Raw genomic sequence first — 5,850 nt, 5'->3', positions numbered from 1 at the left:
AGAAGCAGATCACATTCAAAGGAAAACCCATCAGAATTACGGCCGACTTCTCTTCACAAACCATGCAGGCAAGAAGAGCATGGAGCAGAGTACCTCAGGTTCTCTATGAAAACAAATTCCATCCCAGACTACTGTACCCTGCAAAACTCTCCTTCAAGTTTGATGGAGAAGTGAAATACTTCCATGATTGGTGAACACGCAGTGTGCACTTGGAACTCGCTGCACTTGACAGCCTCAGTCTCTGCCTGAAAGCCCTGCGGTGAGTGTGCGCGTGTGCCTGCTGGTGCCGCACGCTTCCCTCCTTTCCTGCTGTCTCCCCCAGACTGGATAATTTCAGCAGTTTCGTCTTTAATCTTTGTGGATCCTCCTGCCACCTGCTGAGATTGAGGATGAACTCTGCGTGTCACTGTCATTGTGTGTCACTCATCTCCTCTCTGCGGCATCTTAATTTAGTTGTTCCTGGAAAGAGCTTACTAGATCTGCTTGAACTTTTGTCAATTTTCATTTTCTATGTTTCAAGTTTTAATTTTAGGTGCTCATACATTTAATATTGTACTGTATTTGTTATGAGCTGACTATCTCTTAGAAATATCTCTTCATATTTTGGGAAATACTTTCTCTCTTTAAATGTATTTTGTTACAATATTAATATAGCCATGCAGATCATTATACCCTCAGCATTTGAATGGCATTTTTTTCTATCTTTTAATTAGAATTATTGCTATAGTTTCTCTATCTATTTTATCAGATTTTTAAAGTTGTTTTTCAGGGCACAGCGGGACTGCTACAGAAAAGAGACTTTTCCTCTGTTTTTAAGACTTATCCATATATTGGAAAACATGTAGTAGGAACATTGTACTGTTACCTAATATGCCAGTTTTTGTCAGGTAACAGAAGACGTCCATCCACTTACATTATGAAATTATTGATAAAGAAGGATGTATGTTTACCATTCCATTAAGCCAGTAGTTTTCCGTCCGCCTTGTATATTTTTCCTCAATTGTTCCATTGTTGTCATTTTTTGGAATTAGCTTATTTGTCATACACTATTTGGATTTCCTTTTCTCTTTCTCTGGACATGTTTGAATCGCTTTGTTTGTGGTAATCTTGAAAACGATAACGAACATTACAGAACACCAATCTAATCTGAACACTACCAGCTGTAGGAATCGCTTTCCCGGCTCTTGGGCACAGCACCCAGCTTCCTCATGGTAGCCAAGGACAGCTTAAGGGGCTCATGGTTTCGGAGGGTTTCAGCCTGTGCCTGGCTGTCTCCAGGCAGAAACATCACGATGGATGGAAACAGTAAAGAAAGCATCTCACCTCATGGCAGTCAGGAAGCAACGAGGAGGAAAGGAGAAGCCAGGGACAGCAATACAGCCTTCCAGCCGCAGCCCAGGACCTGCCTGTTCCTACAGGCCCTCCCAACAGCACACTCAGCTACGCACTCATTACGCATTACTCCACTGACTTTCGGGGTGCATTCCAGATCTAAACTGTAACCTCAGCTTCAAGTGTGAGAGGATACTCTTTTCCTGCATATTAGAGTTCCTCCTCTTTATATTTTAGGATATACACATATGTATTAGATCATATGTTTTTACATCATGTCTCCATTAGCTTGGACTTCTAATTACTACTGTATGCACGAGCCTTTTAAATCATATGGAGAAAAGGGAGTAGCTATACCACATACATTAATATTTATGTAGTTTCCATCAGCACTGTTCTTTATTATGACTTTGAGTCACTACCCAATATCCTTTCATTTTAGCCTGAGGGACTGCCTTGATCAGATACTGTAGGGCAGCTCTAAGGGTAATGGTCTCCTTTAGCTGTAATTATCTTGAAATGTCTTAATTTTATCTTCATTCTTGAAGGCCAGTTATTCCCAACACAGAGTTCTTGGCGAACAGTGTTTCCTTCTGCCTCTCGTTACACCATTCCACATTGTTCTGGCCACCATAGTTTCTGAGGAGAAATCAGCAGTCGGTGTCATCGAGGCCTTCTGTCTGAAGTGAGTCACCTCTCTTGCTGCTGTCAGAATTTTCCCATAGTCTCTATTGATGTTCTAACTCTGTCTTGATGTGGATCACAGCATTTGTCTTACTAATATCATCAAGCTTCTTACGAAGATATATTTATTTTCTTCATCAGCTTTTAAGTGGTTTCAGTTATTTCTTGAATATTTTTTTACTTCCTTTTTTTTCTCTTCTAAAATTCCTCAGATGCCTTGTTGGTTCCTTTAGATCCCTTCTTTCTCTTTTTTCTCCTCATTCACTTCTTTCTGTCTGCTCCTTAGACCGGCTAATTTCAAGAGTCTCGTCTCTTCTTTGGCTGATCCATTCTTCCACCAATTGAGCTCTGAATCAGAACTGTACTAGTGAATTTTATCTTCAAATTATTGTACCTTTAAGTTCCCCAATTAGAGCAGGATTCTTTATATAGCTTATGGTGTTTTGCTTTCCAATTTTTTTCATAATCATCTCTTTCATTCTTCCTCCATTTTTTCTTCAGCTCTTGGGCATTTTTAGGCAGCTGACAGCATAGTTTTGGCCAGTCATTCAAATGAGTGTTTTATGCAGAGCAGATGCTTAAGGATATAACCCTAGAAAAGGGCTATGTTTTCCTTTTTGCTATCTACTTTGTAGTTTTGTTGCTGTTTTGGGGGGGCTTTTTGGGGGGGGGCTGTTGCCATACCGGGGATTGAACTCAGGATTCTGCACTTGCCAGGCAAGCACTTATTCTACTGAGTTATCTCCCTGGCCCGCTGTTGTTATTCTTGTTGAAAATTTTGTCTCTTGATTTCATTGTCATTAGGAATCAAATTTTCCCTGCTTTCAGGCATTGTTGATATTTCTACTTTTGTTTTGTTTTATTGGAATGGAAGTGTCCATTTTGATGATCACAAACTACTTTTCAAAAGGTGCATTTCTTGTTACACATAGAGGGTAACATATCTGCTTCATTTTCTCTGCAGTTAGCCAGCAACCTAAAGAAGATAGACATAAATGCTGGTTCCAAAATAAAAATAAAAGGAAAAACAAAAGTTGCTTTTTTAAAAAAAAATCTGAGACATGTCAGTCACAAGAACCACTACAACCCAGATAACAAAAACCAAGGTACATATCCATGTAGTTCCATCAAGGGTCCACCCATGCTACCAAAAGAATCAACCCCAAATTTGGAAGAACAACAATTCACTGTGACATGATCCAGCCCCTTCAGGAAGATGGGCTGCTATCACCACAGGTACAAGGGCTGAGAAATGAGGAAGGCAGGCATCTCATGCACACCAGCCTGCTAAAAGGAACTATGGTCCTTCCCTTTACCAAGTACACCCAGGTAGATGTAATTGCCTCACAATAGCTGAATTTTAGAATACTTAATTATGATTACTTTTCTGATTTCCTGGTTCTTCTTGGACATGGGACCAACCCCTACTGAATCCTGCTGTAACATTTTGTGTCTGGGTTTATTTCTTGATTTCTATTAGAATCTGCTAACGTTTTAGAGTATTCTCTCATTTGATTAAAGGAGTTTAAAAATGTGTACTTATATCTAAGTGAAAATTAATATCTCCTTTTTTACAACTTTGGTGGCCAGCCTTATAGCTTTAGATAAAATTATCTTGATATTTTCACTGTTAGTTAGAGTGAAGCATATAAAAGCTACAGCTTCAATATTTCAATACTTAATATTGAAGTAAGTTATGTAAGAATAAGGATTATATTCCCATGTTCAATTCTCTCTTCATATGCTTTAAAGTTCCTGTAATTATTTCCTACTATTTTTGCTTATTCTCATGTGTTTCATGTTTTGTATAACTGGCTGTTTTATCTATTGATTGAATTCTTAATTAAACATCTTAATAACTGTTATGTTTTGTGTCTTGTTCTTACCCCCAAACCCTCATGCAGCAATTGGCACAGGTTTCTTGAGTTTGTCACCAGTTCACGATCCAAAGCTGGGATATTGTTTGTGAGTGTTATACCAGCCCTGGGCTGGATAACCTGAATACAATATAAGGAAGGGAGAGAGGTTTGTTAGCTGCGTCAGCCACTGCTTCTCCCTTTGCCTTTTTTGCTGTCTTCTGCCTCTACAAACTTCTACCATCTTCTATGTGCCACTCTGCTTTGGACTGAATCTTACACTAACTGTGAGCTCAATAAACCTTTACTTCCTTAATTTGAGTGTAGTGTATTTTCTTACAGCAAACAGAGAAAAATAACTGAGACAGAATTTGGTAAGAAGAAGTGGGAACATTCCTGTGACTATACCTATCCAAGTCATTCATTATCCTTTGGGAATGACTTGTGGGAAGAGATAGGAAAGGGTCAGAGATGTCATCTGAAAGATTAGATGTGGAACATCTTCATCTTTACTGTATGACAGATTCTGGTCAGAGCTCAGAAGACTAGAATCCTGAAGGAAATCCTGTATGTAAGGACCAGGCTGGGAAGGTTTCTCCTGAGAAAAAGGACTGCATTCATTTTTGGACTCCAGACAATGTGCACCATGGCTTGGAAGAATGCTTGCATTTTGTTTGTGTTCAGAGATTTTGCTGAGACTGAGATTAATCACAATGTACTGATAAATCTTGCAAAAGAAATTTCAAGGCAGTCAAATATTGAGGCAGTGGCATGGCTATTGTTGGGGGCTTTTAGTCAGATTTATGTTGAGTATCAATAACAAAGAACCCATCAGGATGATTTAAAATGGTGTGAGTTTGGCCAGAAAGAAAGCTTCCATAAAGTTTTCTTGCAAAGATAAAGCTGTGGAGATCTCTCTTAGGGAGCAGAAACAGTAGAATAGAAAAGCATACCTTGAGGACAGCACAAGAAGCATCAAGTCTCCACCTTTGAAGCCTCAAAATTGCCAAAGTACAATACTTTGCTTTGAGGAGAAAGCTGCAGAGCACTCTGTTCCAAAATGTTGGCAGCGACCACACCAGGTTCCAGAATGGCAGTAGAATAGAGAATTTGTTCCTCAGAATCAGGGTCAGAGTGATCAGTGTCCAGGCACTTGATTCCTGCAGCCAAGAGAGAAGGAAGCCGGGCTGCTGCTCCAGCTGGCAGCAGCAAACCTTGGCGTCATCCACGTGGCGTGGGTTCTAGGCACAGGCAGAATGCAGAGTTCTGAGATGAAGAAGGCTTGCACCTAGATTTCAGCAGAAGGCCTCAGGTGCCAGAAGGTGTGCCCTGGGAGGGCAGCGTGTGAAGCTGTGAGTGAGAAGCCTACGACGCGTGAGGACCACAGAAGTTAGGAAAAGCCAGGAATGTGGATCATCCACGGAAAGGTGCCAGGAGGAAGCAAATCTGCCTGAAGAGGAAGCCACGGGAGCTGCCACAAAAAGTGCCATGGGGTAGAACCACGTAAAGCCTTTGGTGCTCCCAACTCATCACAAAGTCCTTGGATGTTCCACGTGGAACTTCAAGATTTAATGTTGGCTCTATTAGATTTTAGACTTGCTTTGGTCTGAATGGTTTGTATCCTGCTATTTGTACCTTTTGGAATGGTAATGTTTTCCTTGTCCCACTGAATGTTGGAAGTGTTTAACTTTTCATTTGTACAGGGGCTCACAGCTAAGAGTTTGCCTTAGACAGTGGAAGAGACTTGGGAATTGGACATTTCAGCAGTGCTGAAACTGCTAGGCCTTTGGCAACTCTTAGAGTTGGACTAAGATACCTTTTGCATAAAGGGAGGTGCATGAGTCTTCAGGGGGCCATGGGAAGAATATTATGGTGTATGTCTAGTTGCCCCCCAAAGCCTTCTGCAGTCATTGTGATAGACTTCTTGAGTTTGTGATTACTTTGTGATTTATTGCTGGGATTATGGGTGTGAGTGCTA

Source organism: Octodon degus, unplaced genomic scaffold (assembly GCF_000260255.1).
Source record: "Octodon degus isolate 3935 unplaced genomic scaffold, OctDeg1.0 scaffold00029, whole genome shotgun sequence".
NCBI classification, from domain to species: Eukaryota; Metazoa; Chordata; class Mammalia; order Rodentia; family Octodontidae; genus Octodon; species Octodon degus.
The sequence above is the reverse complement of the archived record's forward strand: the minus strand, read 5'-3'. Positions refer to the sequence as shown.